This window comes from Camelina sativa, chromosome 19 (genome assembly GCF_030686135.1).
Source record: "Camelina sativa cultivar CO46 ecotype springtype chromosome 19, ASM3068613v1".
Classification (NCBI taxonomy): Eukaryota; Viridiplantae; Streptophyta; class Magnoliopsida; order Brassicales; family Brassicaceae; genus Camelina; species Camelina sativa.
In genome coordinates, this window is record NC_141898.1 from 22,250,866 (window position 1) to 22,278,651 (window position 27,786).

General features: G+C 32.2%; 2 long non-coding RNA genes and 1 pseudogene across 3 annotated transcripts; 2 read left to right on the forward strand and 1 right to left on the reverse strand.

Moving 5' to 3' along the window:
- The first annotated feature begins 949 nt into the window (after positions 1 to 949).
- On the forward strand, positions 950 to 3,118 carry LOC104766964 (uncharacterized). Of its 2 annotated transcripts, XR_015590724.1 has the most exons (5): positions 950 to 1,086; positions 1,379 to 1,539; positions 1,626 to 1,656; positions 2,854 to 2,910; positions 3,014 to 3,118. It is a non-coding gene; the product is annotated as an uncharacterized LOC104766964 (long non-coding RNA). The 2 variants fall into 2 exon arrangements; XR_764158.2 differs by lacking the exon at positions 3,014 to 3,118 and having other exon boundaries at positions 952 to 1,086; positions 2,854 to 2,992.
- An 11,828-nt stretch (positions 3,119 to 14,946) lies between these two features.
- LOC147920843 (uncharacterized) lies at positions 14,947 to 24,408 on the forward strand. The gene is made up of 4 exons (XR_015590502.1): positions 14,947 to 15,142; positions 15,240 to 15,294; positions 17,397 to 17,535; positions 23,050 to 24,408. It is a non-coding gene; the product is annotated as an uncharacterized LOC147920843 (long non-coding RNA).
- On the reverse strand, positions 18,716 to 21,002 carry LOC147920844 (uncharacterized; annotated as a pseudogene).
- Positions 24,409 to 27,786: the final 3,378 nt, after the last annotated feature.

The following is a 27,786-nucleotide window of genomic DNA, read 5'->3' on the forward strand; positions in this document are numbered from 1 at the left end:
ACAACATTTAATTTTAATTTGGTTTGAGTTTAAAGTGTGATAAAAGTAAAATATTTTAATTTGATACCGATCCGTTGGTCCGATCCACCGGTTTATAGGTTTTTACGTTTACAGGTTTTTAGCGGATTTTTGGCTTTTTGTTGGTTTTTAGTTGTCTGGTTTTTAGAGGTGACCCGGACCAGAATGTCTATCAGATCGCGGTTGGACCGATCCGATCCGGGTTTAAAACATTGGATGGAACGAATACAAAAGTTACCAAAATACCATTTGGGACAAACACAAATATAGTTCTTAGTATATTTTTATATCTTTATTCTTATTATTTTATGTATTGTTCATCTATATTGCATTATGTTTCTTTTTTTTAAATTTTTTTAATATTATTAAACATACTTTAATGCCTTTCTTAAAAAGGTTACATAAAAAATAGTAAGCGTTAATTTATTTTAACTACAACATGTTCTAAGATTTTTCTTTTTGGAAATTTATGTTCTTGTCTAGTCATCTTTTCTTCTATCATGTTCCCATCTGTAATCCTTATTCTCGTCCTCCCATTCCTTCAAAACATAGAGCAAAAAATTAGCACAATTACTTAAAAATATGTCACTATAATTCAAAAATAAAATAGTGAAAATAAATAGATAACTTAGCTCAAAGTAAAATAATATGGCTAGACATAATAATTATTTATAATACGTTCTAAAGGTATATTTTAGTTTATGTAGTTACAATTTTGATTAGTGGAATATATTTAAAATAATGTAAACCACCCGTCTAAAAAAAATTCTAATGCTTTATATTATTTCAATTTTAATTAAAAATTTAGTATATTTTGCTTTACTAAAACGAATATAACGCCTTGTCGTTTTAAATATACAAAAAAGATTGTTATGCCATTTGAGAAAGGGAAAATGACATACATGTTAACTCCACTATTGTAGAGGCCTTTACAATTATTTTCCCCAAATTCTAGGGTTGTCGAGGGGGAATTCAATTTTCGGAGATTTGGTGAAGGTAAGCATACTCAGTTTATGCTTCTTTCATCTTTCATCCTCATCTTAAGAGAGAGTTTTCGATTTGGGGAGGGTAAGTTTTTTTCAGATTTCTTTCACCTCTCATCTTCGTCGTTGCTCTCACTTTGAATTGAATTGTAGGAGTTCGATTGCTTAGCCGAATCTTTGATAGTTTGATTAATTTATTATCTCATCATGCTTCGCTTACTTCATTATCATTATCTCATCCTGATTAATTGATTGTAAAAGTTCTTGTAGTGTTGCTTATTTTGACTATTCTGCATTTTTTTGCCCATGTAATACTCTCTAATCTTTGGTGATGATGATTATTCACGTTCATAGTCTTGAAATTGTGTTGTATTTAGATCATGTGTTGTATTACTCTCACCTCAAAACCCTAGCCACCGCCAAACACATCGGATTTTATCCCGCGGCCATTGCGAGACCAGCTGGCTTCAATATTGAAGCCGATTGATCAGTTGGGCTTCTTCTATCGTTATCCCTCTCAGATTCAGCTCCAAATCAGGTGATAAATAGTTGTGCTATATATTTTTGGGACTCGTTGATTTAGATTCAACAAAATAATTGAATAAATTTTTTACCTTCTCACAGAAGTTCACCGGCAATAGAGTCGTACTATAAGGTGAGTTTGTAATGTTTCCAAACACCTTATTGCATAGTGGTCTGAATGCCCAATGGTTGCTATTTTGGTTAATTGTGAGTGTTTTCTAAACAAAGATACATAGTTAGTTTTTATATGTTTAACTTGATTTATTGATGAAGGATAGAAGACGTGTGTAAACGATATTAATCTATTTGAACCATGAAGTTAACACATTTCAGTTTTAAAAATAAAACAAAACAAAGAAGTGAAAACATGTTAGAATTATGAGAAGTGAAAACGTATCAAGGGCCTATACAATCATAAAAAAATGTTGAAAGAATAATTAGATTCTTAGATTAAGATGTAAATAAATCCTTACCAGTTGTTGATTGTTTGAAGATCTTGTAGTGGAGAATCTGATTTAGAGAATTTTCAATTGCTCTAGATGATTGTCTTTCACCTGCAAAATTGTTAGAAGTAAAAATTAGATAACTTGTTGATATTCAACATATGAAATCAACAAACGTTAGTAGTGCATCTATACTATATTTTTAGAGGCTCAATGATTGATATCAAGTATGTTTTGTGAATTGCTTCCATGATTGGAGGAACTTGTAATTGTGATCTGTTTGTAATAGAAGAAAACTATTAGAATGCTAAAATCGTAAAAACTGAAGGATTAGTTCGAAAACGAACAACTACTTTTATGAAATAAACAAATATTAGTAGCTCATCTATACTATATTTTTAGAGACTTACAGATTCATATCTGGTATGTTTTTTTTTAATTGCTTCCATGACTGGCTTGTAATTCTGATCTGTAAAAGAACACTTTTAGAATGCTAAAAACACAAAAACTTAAAGATTTGTTCAAAAACGAACATAAACGACTCACATGTATTTTTCTTGAGTTAAGCATATTCCGAATGATGATGATTCGGAGATTATGGAGATGATAGAGTCTGATTTTGTTAGTTTTGGAAAGGTTTAAGTTTAGGGTTTTTAATATTCTTGATTTGGGATTTTAATATAATGATTAATGATTGATATTTTTATTCAAAGATTGGTTAGTTGCTGTAAACGGCATTTTTCGAGTAATCAGATTTTTTAGGGTTTTAATTAATATGGTTGTTTCCTAATTTTCCGTAATACAGTATTTATTATGATAAATTAGCTTATTTTATCTCTCTAATTATTTATTTTATCTCTCTAATTATTTACTAATTTTGCTCGCAGGTATAAGAGGAAAAATATGTTTGGATACACTTGTATCCTAAACATGATCCGAATAAGGTAATACCGGATCATTAAAGATCCGCATGTTTTTGTTCAGTTAGTTTACCTCTTTGCTCTTGATTTGATTTTTTTTTTTTGTTTTTGTTTTCTGTTTTCGTAGGGGTATGTAATGGAATTTCTGTAAAGTTTTTTTTTTTCTGCTTTTGTACTCGATATATAATTGATTTTGATATTTTTTTTTACAAAATCCAAATCGATTTTGCAATTTACAAGTTTTACATACTAATCTTTGTATTTTATTTTGAAAAGGAGAAATGACAATGAGATGTCCGAAGTGATTTAATGACTTAACATTGAGAGATATTAGTTTAGTATTTGTTGTAAGAACATAACTATTTAATTTTTATTTATCTTGTTGAGTCGTTTAAAATCTAAATATTAGATTTGTGTTGTTTTTTTTTAATATGATGTATTGTGTATTGATATAAAGATAATATCCATTCCCTATAAGTTTTATTAAAATTGCTTCCAAATGTTTCAATTCCATTTACCCGTTTTTGATAATTGATTCCCTAAAACCTAAACAAAGATTTTATCTTTATCCTTGTAAAATAAGGTAAAATAAAGAGTGAGAGAATATTTTTCCTTGTTTTGCAACGATAAAGTTGGAAAAATATTAGGTAACTAGAATTTAACATGTGGTGTATTGTGGGACAATTCTTATTTCACATAATTTTAGTTAAATTAACACGATTCAATATGGTTAATATTCTAATAGTTAATAATACTTTAAATTTCTATTAATGTCCATCAAAGCCCGTCCAATGATATACTAAACTTTATGTAATTTGAAATATTCATAATATTTTAAATTTTGTATGAAATTAAAATATATCAATAATTATATTGAATTAAACTAAACAAAGATGATAAGGGGATCATAATTTTAAATTTGGAAAAAATCTTTTAAATATCGATATCATTTACTATCGAACATTATATTGATATTTCTAATTTTATAATAAATGTTAATATCTTTTAATTGTATTTGGTTATATGAGTAGTAGAGAATTAATTATAAGGTTGTTCTATAATTACCTTTAATCAACTTTCTAACTTCTTTTCAATTAAAATCTCTGTCATTCCTTATACTAATATTTATAGAAAAACGTACTCTCTAAAATGTACTTAAAAATTATATATAGGTATTTTTGACGTAATCAACAACTTTTAGTTTATCAAAAATTATGTAAAAAATAACAAACTTTTCAGTGTCCTTTTTCCAAATCTAATAAACATTGTAGTAAGTTCTTCACTAATTTCACTAGTGACAAAGTTTTCATATCTTATAAAATAATGTAGAGTTCTCCCCTAAAACTTGTTTGCAGAGCTTGACACGTGATACATGTCCTTCTGCCACCTGTCCGAAAAAATTGGAAATGATTTGGAAAAGAGTTAGATAAAACAAAGTTAAAGGTTTTAATATTTTAAACTAAAGTTAATTAAGATAATTTAAACATATTCCAAATATCCCTAAATATAAAATAAAATATAGAAGAAACAAATAAATATTTTATTATTTAAAGTTTGATATTAAAATTACTCAATAACGAAATCGTGACACGTGTCAATTGTATCGATAAGATATTGACACATGTTCAGATTAATGTTTAATATGATTGCAACATGTGTCAAATTAACGATCTTAGATTTTGACATGTGTTTAAGTTAATCACTAGAAAAAAATAGTACGAAAATAAATTAATGTATTATATGTAAACAAATATTTACTAAACAAAAAAAACTAATCCAAAAGCAAAAAAGAAAAATTTACCTATCACATAAGGAAATTAAGCATATATCTTATTATATAAAGATGTATATTTAGTGGTATCCCATATCAAATCAAAACCTTAAGTACGCTAGAAAATCATGAACACCAAAGAGACAAATACAAACAATGAGATATCAAAAAACTTTGCTAGCAAAAAAAAACGGAGTATCATGAATGATGATCCGATTGCTATGATCGAAAAGACACTGTAGATAAACCTCATATAAGGCTAGATTTAACTACGCTTCATATATGGATAGACAAACTAAATCAATGTGTAAGTACAATATTTATATAATGTTACACATATATCTTTGACTACTTCCACTTATCTCACTATTTTCACATATATGAATAATAGACATCATTATATTTTAAAATTTTCATTGGTTTTTATTGCCTGACATAGTTTACCAAAATCCAGGGTTCCTAAATTACAACTTCGCAACTTAGAAAATGGTAAGAACTTTTAGTCTATTTGCCTTGTACAATTTTGGATGACGAATCTACGTAATATCAATATTTGTTTATTCTTTTTTTAATATTTTAATTTAATTATGTTGTAGTATTTCTAGATTTTAGTTATATTATTTAGTTAAATTTGATTTTCTTATTATAATTTTGTGATTATATATTTTTTAAAAATGTTTCTATATTATTTTGAGTTTATTTTTTTTTCAGTTAAAGATATGTCAGATCAATATTTGTTTATTCCTTTTAAAATAAATATGTTAAATTTCTTATGTTGTAGTATTTTTAGATTTTTTATTTTAGTTTTATATTTTATATCTATAGTTATCTAAGACTTCTATATCATCGTGGTTATAAATTTTTAGTTTTTAACTGTCTTTTAATTTCTCAAATTTTGTTGGGTTGGTCATAAACTCATTGCAATCGTGTAGCTATTTTCTCCACAGTTTTTCATCCAAAATATTTTCCGAGCAAACACTTTTAGTGGTTAAACAAACTGGCACTACAAAGTTTAGTGGTGAAAAGAAACCACGTCAAATTGAAAGTAAAGAGATAAAATTTAGTTTAATTTATTCATAGATACATTTTATAAGTGGTGATAAAATGTGTATTTTAACAATAAAATATTTTAGGGTGTAAAAATACATTATTAATGGTAAAATATAGAGTAAAACATTTTGACGGGTTGATTGCATTTAAAATATTTTGTGAATAAGTTGTTGCTTGAATTTTGACAATAATAATATTCGTAATAGTTATGTTTAAAAAACATTTTGGTGGTCGATAATTTAGCTTTAGACTATTATAAGAATTGTAATAATAATTTTAAAATATAAATTAATGTATTAAATTAAAAACTTCTCTCTAAGTAAATGTATTTATCTATTTATTTCCGGAAAATATATTTCACTTACAAAAAAATTTCTATATTTTTTAAAATTTTAAAAATTTAATTTTATTAAAATAGTTTTAAAAATCCGCACATCATGCGGGTCATATTCTAATATTTATATATAAACACAAAATTTCACTAACAGTAATTAAAAAAAAAGTAGAGTTCTCTCTTAAAACTATTAAAAATTACCAAAAACCACTTATTACATAAAAAATAAATGTAAAACGAAAAAGATAATATCGTGCAATACGCGGAGCTCCACCTAATTTCCAATATAAGATATTTTTACTCATTTTGACACATCAAAATTACAAGATTTTTAAAATTTCTAAACAACCTAAACCACTTTGTCAAAAACTGAGTTCTAACATTGTTTTCGATATCAATTCTCGAAGGTCTAATTTCCCTTACAAGGAGTTTAGACAAATCTTAATTATACTCCAACGAGTAAAAATGTACAAACCTCGACCTCTGGCCTCTGGGCGCTTTACGATTGTGGACCATCATAATTTGGACTACATTAAAAAAAATTATAGAAAACGTGCTCTGTAACCAAATTCATCTAACTTAAATTAAAATAATATGTTGCCACTTTTGTCTAGATTCACGATGTTGCCGTCGTCTTCAAAAGATCTTAAAAGAGAAAGATTGTTTTAATATCTGTGGTTGATCATGAAACTAAAAAAAAATCAGCAAAACTAAAATAATCGGAAAAGTCATTTTCTATTTCCAATATTGCTTCAAAATTCTTTGACAACAAAAAATATTGCTTCAAAAGTAATTTATTTCTACTATCACTTTTTCTCAAGGTAGTTTTTCTCAAAAATATTATATTATTGATTTAACGATGATCGATACATAATTATTCATGAAACCATAAAGGTTTGACTACAGATTCAGCATAAAAAAGAGAAGAATTACATCCAAGCTGTGCTAACAAATGAGCTGACTTATTACAAGTTCTCTTTGTAAAAACAGAGTTAACAGATTAAAATTTTGATATCCAAAGCTTTAAATCAAGGAGGATGTTAATGAGCTGTCTGTGTCTCGTTTTGCCATTGACGATGTTTATTAAAATTTCACAGTCTCCTTCTAAAATTAACGAAGTGTATCCTCTGATCCAAGATTATTGTAGAGCTACGAGCATAGCTTTTGCTTCCGCTACCAATGGTGAAGACGTATGTGAGAGACGAGTTGCACCCCAAGCCAATGACGATCCCATGTTGTTTCGAATAATCCAACCCCTAGTTGCTTCATGATTATGATTGTTGTATCCAGCATCAAAGTTGCATTTCACATAGTCGACAGATGGTGGTCTCCATCGATGAATATTTCGATTTCTATCCCTCCTCTGGTTATGACTATCTATACAATGGGTGAGATCATAGAATTGTTTCGCATCTGATTTCGACCATAAGACAGTTTTTGATGGACTCTCCCTATAGTTATTGAAGACATTGTTGTTCCTTGCTTTCCAAATTCTCCATAATAAACAAATTGGTAGCATAGATTCAGCATTTGAAGTTGCAGAGTTGAGAATTGAAATAATGAGATTAGAAATATTCTATTCCGCATCATTTGCTAAATTTGCTATGTTTATGTGAGAACTACTTGAAAAGCGCCAAACCATAGTTGCAAAAGGGCATGTGAATAATGCACGGTTGATCGTTTCCTCTGCTTGACGACATCTAGAGCAAAACATATCCAAATTCATACCACGAGAGCGTAATCGTGTTAAAGTTGGAAGACTTCGTGAAATAATTCGCCAAAGAAAGTGTTTAAGCTTTGGAATTACTGGTAGTCTCCAGATTTTGTTCTTAAGTTCAGGGGAACCATGAGGTATATCTGGTGGGATATCACAGGAAAGGGGATCATGCGTTAACAGCCAGTAGCCTGATTTAACAGTGTAGTCACCCGAAGTACTGTAGTTCCATATGAGTGTATCCGGCTGATCTGCTTGTGATAGAAACATGTTTTGGATTTCATCAATGTCCTCTAGTTTGATTTGTGTTTGAAACTTTGCCATGTCCCAAGATCTAACTTGTCCCGAATATGACATGAGAGTGTTTATAGTTTCGTTATTTTCATCGTTGACAGCAGAAATTGGTATTGGAGGATGTGAATCAAGAACATTATCAATGCCTATTCTTGCTGTTTTTCTATCTCCGATGTTGAACCTTGAACCCTTTTTTATTAGCGAGATGCCTACTAAAATAGATGACCAACCATAAGATTGGTTCTTCCTTGGTTTTGCTTCTAACACCGTCGTGTCTCTGTAGTAACGAGCCTTCATTATCTGTGCAAACATTGAATTTGGATATTGGATTAGATGCCACGCCTGTTTAGCTAGAAGAGCATCGTTAAATTTTTCAAGATCTCGGAAACCAAGTCCCCCTTCTTTCTTTGAATGTTGCAGTTTTTTCCAAGCTATCCAGGTGATTCCCCTATGTTGAGCATCTTTTTCCCACCAATATTTCATGAATATCGAGTCAAAATCTGTTATGACACCTCTAGGGAGTTTAAAACAAGACATCGCATACACATGCATGGCTAGTGCAATTGATTTGAGCATTATTTCTTTGCCTGCTGGACAGAGTCTCTTCGCACCCCAACTAGATGTTCTCTGTTTCACTTTTGTAATTATATACTCAAACATTTCTTTCTTTTTCCTACCAAACTGTTCTGGCAAATCCAAGTATTTGCCACCACCTCCATGATTCGGGATATCAAGTATTGCTTTCAATCTATTATGTGTTGAACCATATACGCAGGAACCAAAGGTTATCATAGATTTTGCCGTGTTGATTTGTTGACCCGAATAGTATTCATAAACATCAAAAACATCTTTCAATGCTTTGCAGTTTTTCCTATTAGCTTGGCAAAGTAAAGGCAGTCATCTGCAAATTGGAGATGAGTTATTCTTGGTGCATATCTCCAACTTTAACACCTTTTATATCTTTATCCGCTACCCGTGATTGAATGAGATGACTCAGTATGTCCGAGCAAAATATGAAGAGGTAAGGAGAAAGAGGGTCCCCTTTTCGAATGCCTCTTTCCGGTTTGACATGTCCAAAAGGTGAACCATTGATTAGTACAGAGTAACTCACCGATTCAACAGTGGCCATGATCCAATTGATCCACTTCTCGCTAAAACCAAAGAGCTGAAGTGTAGATCTCAGGAAGTTCCATTCTACACGATCATAAGCTTTGCTAACATCTGTTTTGACCGCCATATACGACTTAGACACTCTCTTACGGGCTTTAAGGGAGTGCATGACCTCATGAGCTAACATGACATTATCTTGAATCAGTCGTCCTGGAATGAAACCTGCTTGTGCATCTGAAATTATCCCATTCAGATGTTTTTTAAGCTGATAAACTAAGCACTTTGAGATGATTTTATACATGACATTGCAGAGTGCTATAGGTTGATAATCAGAAAAAGTGGTTGGATTATCTTTTTTTTGCGATTAGACATATGTTGGTATGGTTCAACTGTTGCGGCATTGATGTCGTATCAAAGAACTGTTGTATTTCTCTTATAACATGAGTACCAACAATATCCCAACATGTTCTATAGAAAAGGGCTGTTATACCATCGGGACCAGGGGCTCTATCTTCACCTATTTGACACACTGCCTCATAGATTTCTTGAGCATCAAAGGGTCGAGTAAGGTCATCATTCATATCTGAAGTAACTCTTGGTTGGAAATCAGAGAATACATCTTTCGTTACTTGGTGGCCATTAGTGGAAAATATGTTTTGGAAAAAAACTTGAGCGTGCTCTCCTATTGCTTTATTACCATACAACATATTTCCATATGTATCCTGGATCGAGTTTATCCGATTTTTCGTGTATCATATGTTAGCACAAGCTTGGAAAAAACCTGTATTTCGATCCCCCTCCAACATCCATTGATTTCTACTTTTTTGTTTCCAATGTTTCTCTTCATCCAAATACGCCTTTGTAAGCTCATCTTGTAAGGTTGGGATATGCCTTCGTATAACAAGGTTTAGGCTTTCCATTGTTGTATTAAGTTGAGATTGCAAAGCCTTTATCCGAGTCTGAGAGTTCAGTTGAATTTCGTGTTTAAGGTTTGCCATCGCTTTCCTACAAGAGACAACTCGACTGGATATTGGGATGTTCTGGTCCTGTGTTCGTATTTGCCTTCCTTGTTTAACAACCTTTTTAAAGCCATCAACCTCGCATAATCGTTTATCAAAGTAAAAGGCTCTTCTTCTATACGGGGATCCGATATTAAAGTTTATTGAGATTGGCTTATGATCATATCCTGTGAAGTCTAAGAATTCAACTTCAGCATAAGGAAAGGCAACTCCCCATGGACCGTTTTGAAACGCTCTATCTAAACAACATTTAACGGTATGGGAATGTCTTTCTCCTACCCATGAAAATTTATCACCTCTGTGTCAAATATCTTCAAGATCATAACTTGTCACCATGTGTTGGAAGTCACGGAATGTCCAATCAGTCCTGGCTGGACCACCAAGTTTTTCTGAGTTGTTGAGAATTTCATTAAAATCCCCTATGAATAACCAAGGATCATGACGATAGTAGGATAGATTTTCCAGTCTCTCCCATAGATGGTATCTTTCATTCTGAACTGGGTGACCATACACACAAGACAAATAAAAGCTTATATTTTCACTATCACTATGTAGTAATAAAGGTATAAATTAGATAACAATGCATGCAAGTTTATTAAATTAATATAAATATAACAAAAATTAGAAGAATTTATAAATTTGATAACTAAAAATATTGTTGTTACAACTAGTTAGTATAACTATAATGTAAAAACAATATTGTATTTTTGAGTAAAAGATAGAGTAATACTTACAGTAAAAGATAGAGTAATACTGTTTCGTCCAAAAAAAAAAAAGATAAGAGTAATACTGTAATGGGTTTGAAATGGTCAAACTATAAATGTCGTGCAAGTTGCAAAAATGGTGGGGACAAAAGAGAAATAGACTGATAAAGACGACTCTCTATCTAGTATCTACCGTAGTTTGATAGTACCAACGATAGTAGAGACTTATTATTTATTAACCATTGATTCGATTTGCGGGAGAGGTTATCACAATTTGCTTATCACATTCGAAAAAGACAGAAACTTGCACTTCGAGAACGTTATCTCTTTGGTACGGGCGTTCTACAGGCTGTCTTAAAATGATATGATCTGATCTGATTTTAAAAGTGATGGATCCAACGGCTGAGAGAGAGATATGTGAACTGTACCATTGTTATGTAATGTAGTTTTTTTTTTACCAATAGATCATAAAATTCATAAAACCTTGGACCAATAGATGAATATTATTGGTTAACAGAAGCTTAGATGAAACTCACGAAATGCACTTCTCGATATGTTGATAGCCCTACAACGTTCTAACAAAAGTTTCTTAAGTAGCAATTTTATCTATAACCACATTTGCTAGATAAAAAATTAAAATAAAATTGGCTGCTAATAAGTAGTATAAAAACCAAGTGTACAGCTTCGTTTGCTTTTCCTAATCTGGAAAGATAATATATAAATTGGCTGTTAACTATAACTTTATAAGTTTACTTTAGTAGTATAAAAATCAGTTGGAAGGCAAATCTACATGTGGCCTTAAGTGGTTTCCAAAAGCCATTAGTAAGTTTAATAATCGTATAACCCATGTTGCACTTAACAGAACAATAAAAGAATCAAATCTTAATGCTTGAGGGAATCAAATGTGTCGAAATGAAAATGTAACTTCATGTTACCTTTTCGACTCAAAATACTTTTGTGAACCAGAAAAAGAATCATACTTACGACTTCTAAACTGATATCTAAAAGAAATAAAACCATCCTTGAGATTACAAAATGTTGGTCATTCAGTCGGAGACAGGAGTCGTCACTACCACCTTTGAACAACTCGTCTCCAAGGCTTGAGTATATCTCAATCATGTGTCGCATAATGTTTGACTTTCCCTTTATTAGGAATTTTTCAATTCCGCATGAAGAGGAAATACAAATCATTTGTTGCAACTTGCAACTAACAAAATGTCAGCAATTTTGTTTGTTTCAACTGTCTGAATATGAATTTCAAAACTAAAATATCTCTAAACTGGAAATCACGAAGCCTAATAATCTAAGATAAAACCGAAACAGAAAATATATACTTGAACGAAGAAAAATGACAGAAAAAAAGAAGGAAAAAAAAAACTGATAATGTCTGAATAGAATTAGTGACAATCACATAAAGAAATATCTTACCTACATGGAGGAACAAACCAAAGCAGTAGGCATTAGGCAAGTGGGTGAGCTTGTTTTGCGGCTGAAAATGAAATGTTGATGTATGATTACTTAATTTAATTAGTACACTGAAACAAAAGTTCTGGTGACTGACAATGACTAGAACCTAAGCTGTGGTGGACTGGTTTCGTTTAAAGTTTTGGAAAAATCACCGCATCGTAGCTAGCTATAGCTATCCGTAAACGCTTTTGATGATGATAAGAAAAGTTGGATTTATATTGAGTTCTGAGAATCTTTTGGCAAGTAAAGATTACGTGCATCTGCAATGTCTACTCTGGTATACCAAGAGCATCTGAGTATGTAGCTGGACACAAAGTCATCTTTTCATCCGAAGAAACTCAACTGGTCAAAGTAGTGGAAAGACTAAAAGCTTGGTCCTTTTTTCTCATCAATTCACTGCAATGATCCTTCATCTACGATAGGAGCTTCTTTCATAACTTTAAGTACAACAAGAAATGCTTTAGGCCAAAAGTTATCTAGACTGGTTGCATGATTTATTTGAATGTGAGTGAGAAATTTTTTGCCATGTGCATTTGGTTTGTCTCGTTAAAACTTGTAATAGTCTATGTTATGGAGGTTAGTGCAGCTGTATAAACAACACTAACGCTAATGGCGCAAGGCTTCTTGATGTAACTGTTACTATTAATAGAAATTTCAAATGAGAAAAAAAACAAAGATATTCATAATGATATGGGTACGTGCTCTTTGATCCTTTTAATTAGTATTATACGCTATTGACAAAAAAAAGAAAAACATTCATAATAAGAAGAAGAAAAAAATGGCTTAACAAGTGTACAAATTGGTTTGCTCTTCCTAATCCTAAAACAAAGATAGATATTAGCAGTTCATGAGTGTACGCCATGAAAACTGAAAAGGACGAAGTTTTCCGTCTCTTTGATTTGAAGGCAACCTACAAGTGGATGTCCCCAACAGCCATTACTTTACAAAATCTAAATAAGAACAGCGATGTGCTTCATGCTCGTCTATTTTAACAATGACGCAGATTGTATCATCCAAGTTTTAAATAACCATGTTGCAACAAGATAAAATTAAAACATGTCGCATCGCATCTAATCAAATCTTATAATGCTTGATCGAGTCAAATGTGACAACCATATAAAGGTTTTTTTATTACTTTTTCTTTTTCTTAAGATCAAATATTTAATAATTAATATGAAAATGCTGAAAATAAAAGCAAGAAGAGACAAAGAGAAAGTTTGAAAAAAAGTACAACTGAACAGGAAAAAAAAAATAGAGAATGTGTCTAGAACAAAATTAAGTGACGTGATGAAATATCTTACCTACCAATACTGGTACAAGCCACAGCGGCAGACTGGTGTGGTGACCATTTATTTGGACCTCAACTTGAAACTCACACCGTTTGTTTTCTTCTTCTTTGACATTCTAGGAGATGAACCAAATTTTTAAGGTCAGACTATTTCCCTAAATTAAGTGTAGTTGAGTACTCTATTACCGATGTATGATATAATGAAAATCTTCAGTGAAAAAAAAGAAAAAAGTACTCTATTACCGAGTTTTTAATGCACGAGATGTATAGTACCATTTCAACTAGTTAGATGGGATGGGTTAATACAATTTTAACTCACTATTAGATTATAAACGGTAGTATACCTCAAAACAAATTTTTACGTAATTTCTTTTTGTTAATGTACTATTTTAATACTAATCTTGCAAATATACTATTTTGTTAATTTTAGTGATTTACTATATAATCCGCAATATACCGCACAACAATTTTTGTTTAATACAACTTTAATAAATCAGTTTGATTCGACATATTTTGTGTTGTTAAAATAGTAAAATGAAGATTTAACCCGTATTGAATTATCATATTAGTGATATTTTTTATTTTAGTATTATCAATGAATCCTGTCATGTCATATAACCAGTCATGTAATATAACTCGTTTGTGTTATTTTGCAAAATTAATATGTTTAAATATTCATAATTTTATTTTTTTTATTAAGTTAAGATATATCAGTTATAAATTATAAACTTCCTAAAATTTTATAATTTACTATATACGATAAATCTATATATATATATATGTATGTTAGACATACATTTTTTATATTAATCGAGGAATATATATTTGTTTAAAAAATAAATAAATCACAATATATGCAGAAAAGATTTATTTTTATTAACTTTATGTATTATATGATTATTCACCAAAAAGAGATGATAGGAGAATAATTTCTTTTAATCTGGAATAAATCTTCTAAATATCTATATTAATTATAGAATATTATTTATATGAATATTTAAAATATTTTAATTATGCTTGATTGTAAGGATAGTAGAAAGAGTTAACTAAACTTGTTTGAATATGAATATAAATATTTTATTGTATTTAATGTTAAATGTTTTCAAAAACATATTTTTGAGCAAAAGGTGCTGCAATTATATTAATATAGATTTATACGCTTTTTTTGTTGTTGTGGTACACAATACAGTTTGTTGTTAATGACAACAAAAACAACATAACTAGAGGTTTCAACATCTGCGCTTCTATATAAATCGACATGATGTGAGAAAAGACAAACAAAATTTTAAATTGATGATGATATTCGGAATCAATTTTAAATTGATGCTTTTACATCATCTTCCTTGGCTCTTTAGGTTTCCTCGTAATATTGATTTTTATGAATAAGGAGAGCTAGGGACGACACTGCATTCTATTATAATAGTCTAAATCGATTAGCCAACTTTGTCGAAGCTAAAGAAGATTGATAGCCAACTACCATCTTATCTGTTCTGGGCTTCCGCAAGGTTTTTTTTATCCCCTCTTCCCAGGATGGGAAATGAGTCCTATCAAGTAAATGCCATAACCAGCCTCTTTTTTTAAGTACATCTTTCTTTGTTTCAGGCTCTTCAAGACCTTCCTCCTGCTAATCCGGCCATTACCGAACCCGTCTTTCCCAGTCAGTATAGCTTTTTTTGGAATATTTATAGCATATATTTTTTTTCTATTTTTTATTCTTTAAGTTTTAATTAATGCCGTAATTTAGTATTTTAATTAATTGAAATTTAATGTTTGTGGTTTTTACAAGGTTATAAATTTAATGGACTTTATAAAAAGAAGTGTAATAACTAATGATGTTACTGGATTTTAAAGTAAGGTTTCTTATGAAACGTCAGAATTATTAAAATTTGTTTATATGTAACCATCTTATATATCAATATCAAGTGTGGATGCTTAAAGTTTGAATCCATGATTTTGACTAATTAAGACCTAATTGTTCCTAATTGTGTACTAATATGAAATGAACTATCTGTACGTTTTAGGTACGAATTTTTCTAACTAAAATAACTTCACTGTTGCACCACTTAGGTGTTTGTTTCTATTATTAAACTAGGTTTGACCTCGTGTTAAGATAAATATTCATTATATATTAAAATAACTCAAATGTGAAATAATCTATATCCGAATATACTTGTTTGGTTACAAAAATTCTAAAACAATTTTTAAAATATATATCCGTTTATAAAAATTCAAATCACATCATATACTAAAAAAAAATCTAAAATTTTATTAACTTAATGTATTAAATAGTAATTTAAATAATTAAATATAAGATTAAATAAAAGTGAAAGGAGAATTATATTTTAATATAACATATTGCTTTAAATTAGGTAGATAGATTTTAGGAAATTTATATTATCAAATAAGGAAATCAATGTGTTTGGTTGTAGAGAATTTAGTTGGGACTTGTTTGGATACAGAGATAAGAAAGGATGACACAAAAATGTACTCCAAAAATGTTAAGATAGAAGCAAAATCTATGATCCATAGAGGTAAAAATGGTGTTGAAATATACTCCCTCCGTTTCAAAATATAAGATGTTTTAGAGAAGTTTTTTGTTTTATAATATAGAATATTTTCAATTTTTAATACAACTTTTAGATTAGTTTAGTATTTTATATCATACAGAATTGTTTTAGTTAAAACATCATATATTTTGAAACCGATGGAGTATATAGCTGAGCCCATGATCCAAACCGATCACATGACCAACACAACTTTTAAAATTTTGGTTTTTTGGTTTTTATAAAATGTGACAGAATTGGACTAATACAAAAATTTGATTCTGTTCGTTTTGGTTTGGTAGTTATTAAGATTTAGGTCGGTTTGTAAAAACAAATTTGTCAAAATTTAACCGATAGAAGTTCATAATCGATTCGGTTTTGATGAAATTTAGATGATTCTCGTAAATAGCACTAAAGATTGTTTTATTTTCAAATCTAGCACAACATCTCTAAAATTCTAAAATAGCACTAGATTTAAAATTTATTTTTTAAAATTAAACACTAAGTTCAAAATAATAACTCTACCCCTTCAAAATTTTACCCTAAATGTAAAAGTAAGAATCCAAACCAAAAAAAAATTCTAAAAATTAATTTAAAATATTTGAATTGTGTTAAATAGTGCTATTTTAAGAAATTTGTGGAGTTTACGCTATTTTTGTTTATAAAACATGTTTTAGTGCTATTTTAAAATAAATTTCCATAAAATTACAAATGCTTTGGGATTTCTTACCATTATAAATAGTTTTAGAACATTTTTTTGTTAGTGCATGGAAATGATTAAATATAAACGTAGATTATTTGAGGTACACGGGAAGAAGTAGAGGTGTCATGCAGGTTCCATGCCCGCGGACCTAGCCCAAATAGTACTTCAGCAGGGCAGGCATTGACACCAAATATTAAGCTCGTTAAAAAGTGGGTCTTGCGGGCCTAGCCCAAACGGATTGCGAGTTTAAGAGGGTTATACCCGCGGGTTGGGGGGTCCGCCCACGGTTTTCAAATATTAAATTAAAATAAATATTTAATATAGATAAATAACTATTTTTATATAATTTTAAATATATATCTTTTAAAAGTATGTGGTGACAAAATTAATTTAATGTAAAAATATTAAAACATCTATAAAAAATTAATATAAACATTGATTTCACTTAAAATTGTTTTTTAAAATTATTATTTATTACTTTTACTTTATTTTAATAATTTTTTTATTATTTAGGCCCACGGGGCTTGGAAATAACTTTTATGTCTGCGGGCCGGCCCGTTGCGGTCCAAAAAATAAAAATTGCCCGCTGCGGACGGCCCAGATGGATGCGGGCCGACCGGTCAGAAGGAGCTTCGCTAGTCGCTACGTACAGGTACAGCTATCTCAAAACATTAAAATTCATGTCTTCACTCTGGATAATATCTTGATTCAATATAGCATCGTCGTTAATTCTCTTGTGATTTTTAATCTGAAATTGTGTATATGTGATTTTTTGTTTTGTTTTGGAGACACTCATCAATCATCTTGATTGGTTTTTGACTTCTTTCTCTTTTGTGTAACAAAACAAATCAGAGAAACAAAATAAAAAGTAAAAGACACAGAATGAAACCCTACATCTCAATTGCTACACTACAGGCAGCCCTTTTAGTTAATGACAAAATCTCATAATATTTTAAAGCATCGTTAAACTAAACATAACCCTCTTGTGAGGTTTAATCTGAACTGTGTGTGTATGTAATATGTGAATGTTTTGTTTTGGAGACATTCATCTTCATTGGCAGTGGCGGATCTAGAAAATTTATTCGCTGGAGGCAAATATATAACAAAAACTTATATATATTAATATATTAAATAACATATTAAAATTATCATATGAAAACTCTCAAACATTTTACAAAACCACCCTATCACTTTTTGAAACCTTTCTATCACTTTTTCATTTGTGACAGATTTAAGTAACACTTTTTCATTAGAAACTGGTCTCATTCTATTGCGTGTAGCCGTCTTCACCAATTTCATTGCCAAAAAACATCTCTCAACACTTGCTGTTGCAACTAGTAAAGTTAAGACTAACTTCAAAAGCCTGTAAACCAAAGTATGTGCAAGATGCTTTTGGGTTTTTACCATCAAACAAGAAAGATCTCCAAGACTTTTCAAGATTTTAAATCATTCATCTCTACGAACATTGTCAATGTAGATATCCAAATGCTGCTCAAGGCACAAAGTCTCCCCATAACTAAAGTCATCTGGATAAAACTTAACCAACTTCACCAATTTTTCCTTGTCAAACTTGCAGAATGAATCAAGAGGACTTAAAGAAGCCATACATATAAGTAGATCAGTGTTTACCTCCGTAAAACGATCATTGAATTCTTGAAGCTGTAAGTTTAGAATAGTGTAGAAGCAGTTAACCTTATAATGGAGACATTCATCGTCATTGGCATTGGCGGATCTAGAAAATTTATTCGCTGGAGGCAAATATATAACAAAAACTTATATATTAATATATTAAATAACATATTAAAATTGTCATATGAAAACTCTCAAACATTTTACAAAACCACCCTACGCTCATTCAACATTTGAAACCTTTCTATCACTTTTTCATTTGTGACAGATTTAAGTAACACTTTTTCATTAGAAACTGGTCTCATTCTATTGCGTGTAGCCGTCTTCACCAATTTCATTGCCGAAAAACATCTCTCAACACTTGTTGTTGCAACCGGTAAAGTTAAGACTAACTTCAAAAGCCTGTAAACCAAAGTATGTGCAAGATGCTTTTGGGTTTTTACCATCAAACAAGAAAGATCTCCAAGACTTTTCAAGATTTTAAATCATTCATCTCTACGAACATTGTCAATGTAGATATCCAGATGCTGCTCAAGGCACAAAGTCTCTCCATAACTAAAGTCATCTGGATAAAACTTAACCAACTTCACCAATTTTTCTTTGTCAAACTTGCAAAATGAATCAAGAGGACTTAAAGAAGCCATACATATAAGTAGATCAATGTTTACCTCCGTAAAACGATCATTGAATTCTTGAAGCTGTAAGTTTAGAATAGTGTAGAAGCAGTTAACCTTATAATGATGCAAGTTGGTTATATTGGTTCTCCTTCTTGGTTTCCTTGGATCAACAAAGACGTCTTCCATGACAAGCATTTCAGCATTATGTTTCTCGCAAAAAGATGAAACTTTATTCATAAGTGAATCCCATCCATCATCCCTAAGCTTCTGCAATTCTCACTTAGTAGATTCCACCAATGACATGGCATTCAAAATATCTAGATCTTTCCTTTGCAAAGCCATTGACAAATTCTCAGTCAATCCCAAAATAAGTAGCATTAGTTGCATATAAAACACACAATCAAAAGTGTGAAAGTACTTGAAAAGACCGTATGCTTGACGTTTTTTGGAGTCTTCAATGGCTTCATTTTGGATATACTCAAGAATCTCAATGATAGTAGAAAACAATTCAACTAATCGTTCCAATGTTTTCTGATGAGAACCCCATCGAGTATTTCTAGGTCTTTGAAGCAAAATTTCTTGATTCAATCTTGTACCAGTGTTAATCTCACCTCTACTAATTCCTTCCTGCACTTTTCTTCGATAATTTTCTCGAATCATATCTTGCCTTTTGCAAGAAGCTCCAACCACATTCAATAATGTAGAAATCATATCATAAAAATCACCAACCTCAAAGTGGCTTTTTACGATTGCAACCACCACCAACTGAAGTTGATGAGCAAAGCAATGAACATAATAAGCAACACTGTTTTCTCTAACAACCAATGCTCTCAAGCCATTAAATTCCCCCTTCATGTTGCTTGCTCCATCATAGCCTTGCCCTCGCAGCATTTTCAAGCTCAACCCGTATTTAGCAAACGAATTATCAATAGCAGACTTTAAAGATGCAGATGACGTTTCTTTTACATGAACAAGTCCAATAAACCTTTCTTACACTGCTCCGCTCTTATCAACACATCAGAATAAAACAACCATTTGTTCTTTGTGAGATATATCTACAGACTCATCAACTAACAGACCAAACACACCATAATCAATTTTTTCAATAATTGACTTCACTACTTCTTCTGCAAAAGAATTTACGATCTCTTTCTGAATCTATGGAGAAATCATATGATTATTTTTTGGAGCATTATTCAAAATAACCTTACTTATAGCATCATTTTGTTCTCCTGTGTATTTCACGAGTTGCAAGAAATTTCCTCTATTGGCAGATTCTTCTGACTCATCGTGACCACGAAAAGACAATCCTTGTCGCAACAAATATCTGGAAACATCAACTGAAGCATTTAAACGAATGCGATACTCCTTCTTCACCACATCGTCTTGCTTAAACAAGGCATGCACGATAGACTGACTTTGCTTCATCAAATTATCACATTTTTCAGCAGCACAACAATGAGAACTGTTGGATGATTTACCGATATGAGTGTCTAACCTGTCAGGCTTATTCCAAGTACAAAACCCTTCTTTCACAAACACATCATTCCCACCTTTCTTTCGTACATCATCTTTAAATAAGTAGCAACACAAACAAAAAGCTCCCTCTGTTGATACACTATACTCTAGCCAAGTACCATACTTCTAAAACCAAGCTGGATTAAATCGCCTCATTGCATTACTCATCTTTGTTCTTTTTTAAAGGATGATCATAAGTTTGACATGCACCTCTAACAAGATATATACGTCTTATCTCGTCTCTTTCATTCGGATGATAACTCATTATCTCTTTCCTCTCAGCAGGATCCCATGGCAAATCATCAACATTGGTGTTGGATGTTGAACCAGAAATCGGTTTGAAAAATCGTTTCATATTGGCTTGCATATTGGTAATTTATCTATAAAACAAAAACATGTCACTAGTTGAAAAATTAGAAAAATACAATAATTTATCACATCAGTCGATAGTCATCACATGAATTCAGTAAAATGAATTACTTAAAGAATACATTAAACTATCTGATCAAAGGTCAATTAAAACCTCATGTGCACTTCAGGATCGAATGCACAGAGACCAAGCAATGCACTATGAGGTTATATAGACCAAATATAGCTAAGGAAAAGAGAAAGTTTGTGTGATAAGTAACTATCAAGACTGAAAGTAATTAAGGGTTTTAAAATCAAAAGAGAGAGGATTGGGCATAGGAAATCATTAGGAAATATGATAACAAATTTAGACAATTAGATAGAGATGCATTAAACACCGTTCTTGAACTCAAATCTCGTTTGTAAAGCTATCCTACTTCCGCAGCGATAACTATCTAAGCAATGAATTTACTAAACCCTAAAATTCTGTTTGGATCTAGCAAAACAAGCAAGCATTAACAAGTTCAGGTTTGATTAGTTCACAAGGTGCCTTAACTTCAACTTCCGTTGGCTAAGGATCACCTTGCTCACCTATGTTCCTTTCAAGCAACTCAACAACACTTTTGGTGCCCCGATGAATTAAACCTAATATCTTAATCTAGGTGATCAGTCTAAATTAAGCATTAAGAACAACAATAGATGAAGAACAATAAGATCAATCCCTAGTCTAACAAATCTAGCGTCAATTAATCATAACAACCCTAAACCCAATTGATAAACTACTCAAACAGAAATAAAAGAACAGCAAATCAAAGAAGAAGAAAACATGTTTGAATTGCAAAAGAGAAAATAATAGGGTTCAAAAATCTTCTCTAAAGAAGTAAAGAGGATTAGAGATCTTCTCCCAAAGCTTACAAGTGCTCAAGGGCTGCGTAAAATAACACTTGTGTCTCTGGAGGTCGAGCCTCGTGCTTAAATACTAAAAGAAAACCCTAAAAGTCGGTTTTAAAAAAAAAGGAAAAGTTGCTTCGGGTATGGGATCGATCGATCCCGAATGAGGATTAGCCGATCCTGGATGTTTTTCTGCATTTTCTTCATCTGCCTGCTTGTCTGATCGGTCTTCAACCAATTTAGCTCCAAATGCATGCTTTCATCCCCAAAACACTCAATTTCCTTCAAAAGTAGCCTAGAACCTGTACAGACTCACAAAAGACTAAAAAGACTCTAAAACACACTTTGGACCTAATAAAAGACTCAAAACAAGTGTACAAACTATAGTTAAAATCCTATAAAATGCAGACACATCACTATCTCTAAAGAATTATGAATTTTATACTCATTGAATTATGAAACAAAATTCCATAAAAGCATAACCATCGGGTAAACATATATCTGCCAATGAAAAACAGTAATTCAAATACACTTATAATGTTTCATCGTTCAGAAATAATATAAACGAAACAATAAGCGTTATCAACAGTTATAAAGGAGGAAAGAAAAAATAATTTACCATTTTTCTGTTTTTTCCTCTGCAAAAACGCCAGGAGGTGAAAGAGAAACGACAAAAAACTAGTTTAGGGTTTTTAATTTGTAAAGGTAATTAGTTTTAGTTTACAGGCTTTTATTTATTAAAAAATTATTAATAATGTGGGGTGTGGCCTTCTAAAAGGTTTAGAAAACTGATGGAAGGACCATTGAGACAAAAGTAAATTTTACATTCGCTGGTGGAGGCAATTTTTTGGTTTTTGGTGGTAGTAATTATTTACAGTTATAATAAAACCAATACAAACTCATATATATATATATATATATATATATTCTGGTGGCAGCTGCCACCACCTTGGTAGCTGTGGGTCCGCCTCTAATCATTGGTTCTTGACTTCCTTCCTCTCTCCATCACTCGTGTGTTTGAAACTCAACCACGCATATAGATGATATCATCTTTCTTTTTTCTTTTTTTTTTCATTAATTTTTTCACACAATGATTTCACACAACCTTTTGAACCCACGAGAGACTTTCTTTTCTTATAGCTATGATCTTCATATCTTTGTAGATTCTCTGATGAGGCCTTGACTGGAGATATCTTACGAACTTTACGGGAGTTGTTAGGGAACGTCGTCTTGGTCACAGACTCTTGTTCTCTGATTCTCTTTCTCCAAAGGTGAAGAAGAGCTGATGCCACATGGCAAATTTTGAGGCCTTTATGCTTTGTAGGTCCCTTAAGGAATAGCCCATAATTCTTCTAGACCCAAAAAAGTATTACGACTAGGACTGGTGGATGTGGGTGTGGTAACCGAAGAATAAAACATGTCTTTAGGATTGTTTGGTTAAGTTTGAATGTTTCAAATTGAATAAGTCGTAGTCATGGTTTGTAACATGATCTCTAATCTGTTTAGTTGCGTTTGTTTCGGAGTTCTCAGGTTTAAGGTTCTTATAAAATACCAAATTTGTTTCAGGTCAATTAAGAGTCTTTCTTAGTTTTAGCAAAGCTATCTGTTCCACCTCTAACAAGTGGTATCCGAGTCTTTTTTCTTACGAACCTGAGAGAAAAACACACAGAGAGAATGAGTGAGAAGGAAACATTGATCGTGCCTAAGTATGGAGACTATGAGCACAAGGTGATGCGCATGGAGAATCTGCTCAAATCCAAGGAGTGGTGGGATCTCATTGAGATTGGGATTCCATGACAGGAGAGGAATGTGATTCTCACCGGACCACAAAGAACGGAGATGGCGGAGAAGACCATCACATACCACAAGGTGAAGAACTACCTGTTTGTGTCCATAGACATGAAGATTCTCAAAACAATTCTAAAGAAGGAGACATCCAAGGATCTGTAGGAGTCAATGAAGAGGAAGTTTCAAGGTAATGTCAAGGTTCAGAGCGTACAACTGCAGAGGCTGCGCAGAGAGTTTGCGATCCTTGAGATGAAGAATGGTGAGACCATTAACGACTATTTTCAAGAGTGATGGAGGTCACCAACAACATAAGAAATTTTGGAGAAGTCATGCCAGGTCCGAAGGTGGTAGAAAAGATCCTTAGAACTTTGGTGGAGAAGTTCACATATGTTGTGTATGCCATAGAAGAGTCAAATGACATCAAGATGATGAAAATAGATGAGCTGCAAAGTTCTTTGATGGTGTATGAGCAGAACTTAGCAGGCTTAGAGGAGAAGAGAATGCACTAAAGGTGGAGGCTCAATGGAGGCCAAACTATGGCAGAGGCAAAGGCGGATCATCAAACCGAGGTCGATGCCGTGGTGTTCACTGAAACATGGATTTTTCTATCTTAACCTATGAATGAATGAATGATGACATGCAAACAAACAGACTTAGACTAAGATGATCAAAATGTATGCAAGGTGTTTCAATACCCTTATGATGTTGTAGCATAAAGGATGTCAATCCATAAAGAGTGTGATATGTAAGCAGTCAAGATGTGATCAATGCATTCAAGTTAAGCCAAATATCAAGTTGATTTGTTTCTAACAACCTAATGATAATAATGAAATGCAATGAACTAAGGCAACTTAAGACAATACTAATGCTGAATTAAACTGTAGAACAAGTGCAATAAACAAGACTAAGCAGAAATAACTAATAAGCAGAAGAAAACATGAACAGAACAATGCATAAGCAAGAAAGTAAAATGGAGCTCGACCTAGCACTCGGTCGAGTGCATGGTCGAGTGGGAGGTCGAGTTGACAAGCGAATGAACAGAAACAGAGCAAATAATGAAAACAGAGCAAACAGCAAGCAATTAACAATACTTAAACAGGGAAATCAATAAACAAAGAAAATCCTAAGGATGGATTCATGGGATGGACTCAAGCTATGGCTATCTAAATTGGTCAACAAACCTCAATCAACAATGAGCTATCTCTAGACAATGATCTTCTAATACATGTTAATCCATTCTCATGACAATAACAATCAAGCCAAGATACTTCTTAGACCTAGTTCTCACTAGCTATTACATATCAAAGCATGCATTAAAACCCAGATCATCAATGTCAAAAATCACTTTAAACATCTAATATCTTAGCATGCTTCATGATAATCTCTAGCATTAGCCTTATCTAACAACTTAGACATTGGTGTGATGCTAAGAAGCTTAAGATCTATCCTTACCCTCTCGGTATAAGAATAACATAGAGCATATCTAATCTAGAAGAGATATATAACAATCAAGCTTGACCAATCTAAACAACCATAACCTTTACCCAGACTAATCCATCCCTAAGATCCTAAGCCACTAATAAGATCTAAAAATCATCATGAAGAACACAAACCCAGAAATTAATGAAACTATCATGATTAGAAAGATGAGATAAAGATGAACAATATTGAACAAAGAAGTGAAAGCAAATATTCAACAAATTCAAAGTTATGAAGGTTACAAATCTATGAAAATCTAGAGAAAAGATAAGAGATGATGCAATAAAGTAAAAGAAGCTAAAAATGGCAAAAACTAGGTTATGAGGTGTCTACATGGTCTCCAAGGTCTCTCTTCTTCGGCCACAAGTGCCAGCACATATATATAGTAAAGAGAGAGAAGCCCTAGTTAGCTAGAGGACAAAACAGAGAGGCAGCGGTCAGCTCGACCATGTGCTCGGTCGAGTGCATGGTCGAGTGGTATGTCCGTTAAGTAGCTTCAGTCTTCGATCTGGGATGATATTTAATCAGTAAAATCCGTATTACTCTGTCACAACACCTCCGAATGACTTGAAACCACCGGCATTAGAAACTTAAAGAAATTTCCTACAACTCTCGTGAAGGATGCAGAAGTTGAATCGCAACAGAAGATCTTCATTCGGATCGATCTTTGAGGAGCTCGATATGCATCCGACCGAGTACTCGACCGTGTGCATGCTCGAGTGCTGTGGTCGAGTGGACTTCCGAACCTTCCTGATACTCCCTATCCTCTTGTTTATCTCCAGAAATAACAGCAAGTCCTTCCTTACCCTTTTAGAGCTCCATAATACCTAATAATACTCCAAATGCAGAAATGTATGCAATGCATGCTTCTAAACATCCTAAATGCATAGTTGGACAGAAATGGTGATAAATACTAAGGAATCACTTTTATATGATGCAAAACATGAACTAAACAAGACCTAAAATATGGTAAAATATAGTGACATCAACACCCCCAAACTTAGTCTTTGCTTGCCCTCAAGCAAATAAACAAGACATAAGTAGGAAGGTGAGGTTTGAAAGTGGGATCTTAGAACCTAACAACTTACTAATGAGCTACCTAGAATCGATGTCCAAGTTACTAGTACTATGATGCAAGGTGAATGAGCTGTACTTAAAAACTTTAAACATGGCTTGAAAGAAGGGTTGGTTAAGGGTATTGGAAACTGATTTTAATGATTCAATCAGCTACTTGGATCAACAAGAGTGGTAAAAAGGAAAAAGATGATCCAAATATGTATATGGTATCCATGAGTTTAAAGCAATGCACAAACAGATGATTACAAGTCAATATTAGGTTCTTATAAGTAGGAAATGACATCAAATCACAACATGCTTCAATTTAGACCAGAATGCAATATAGGAATTCAGGGCTTGGTTCAATCTTATGTTTCTAGCTCACTCAACTAGCATCAAAGTACTATTAACTTGGGCATTGATCCTAGTCTAGCTAATTTAAACAAGTTAACAAGGCTGAACTCATCATAGATCCCTAATGCAAATATGAAACAGTCCTACATGAAACATACTAACAAGATCATAATATGCAATGCAAACTACATGAACACTCTTGTTTTTTTTTTTTTTTTGTAAAGATTTTTGCAAAAATTTTCAAATTTTTAGGGTTTTTTATGCGAGAGATGAAATGCAAGTACTAACATGATTATGCTAAAAATTTGAAATAAGAAAGCAAAACACAACATCAAATGTCATCTCAAACCCTCCCCCAAACTTAAATTACACAGTCCCTTGTGTAAGAGAAATTTGAAAGAGGATTACTTGGAAATTTGTAAGAGAATCAAGAAACAACACAAAAACAAAAAATGCAATGTTATATACAAAGATAGAGTTGGAGTATTACTTGGGATGGGCTAAGGGTGGGATTCATTTGATATCCACCAAGTGCTTAAAGGGCCTCCATGCTACCTAACCAACCATAACACTAAAGAAAACAAGATCAAAATAACAAGAAACATAAACCAATATGTACAAGGATACCTTTGGGACTTCCTCCCAAGTGAGCTTATTTAAAGTCTCTAAGCTTGACTTTGCATACTTATTATGCTTTGGAAGGGTTATAGAGAGGTGATGAAGTCCCCTATGTTCTTAAACATTGCATTTCTCCTCTTATTCCTGGGTCAATGCTAAAAGAGTTGTGTCTGCTAATAATGCTCAGACCTTGCCTTGCTTTCTTTGGAGAGGAACTTCTGACTTTACCATGGAGCTTCTTGATTTGCCCACTTATCTCCTCATCCTTAGTTTTTAACTCCCTCAATGAATCATGTAGGATGTTGACAGTTTGAAGCTCAGACAAACCATTAGAGGAAGGATTTCTTGGCTCTTGTTGTTGGTGAAGCTTGGGGATGAAGTCTGGGCATTTTGGGTGACTTGGTACCACTCGGTCGAGTGACTTAAGGTGCTCGGTCGAGTGGTAGGTCGAGTGGTAGGTTGAGTGGAAGGTCGGGTGACCTAAAATCTCTGTTTCTACCCCATTCACACCCTGAAAGATTTTAGACTCAGTTTCATGACCTTTCTCTTCAATCCTCAAGGTCTGCCCATCAATAGTTGGCTTCTTCTGCTCAAGCTCTTTAACT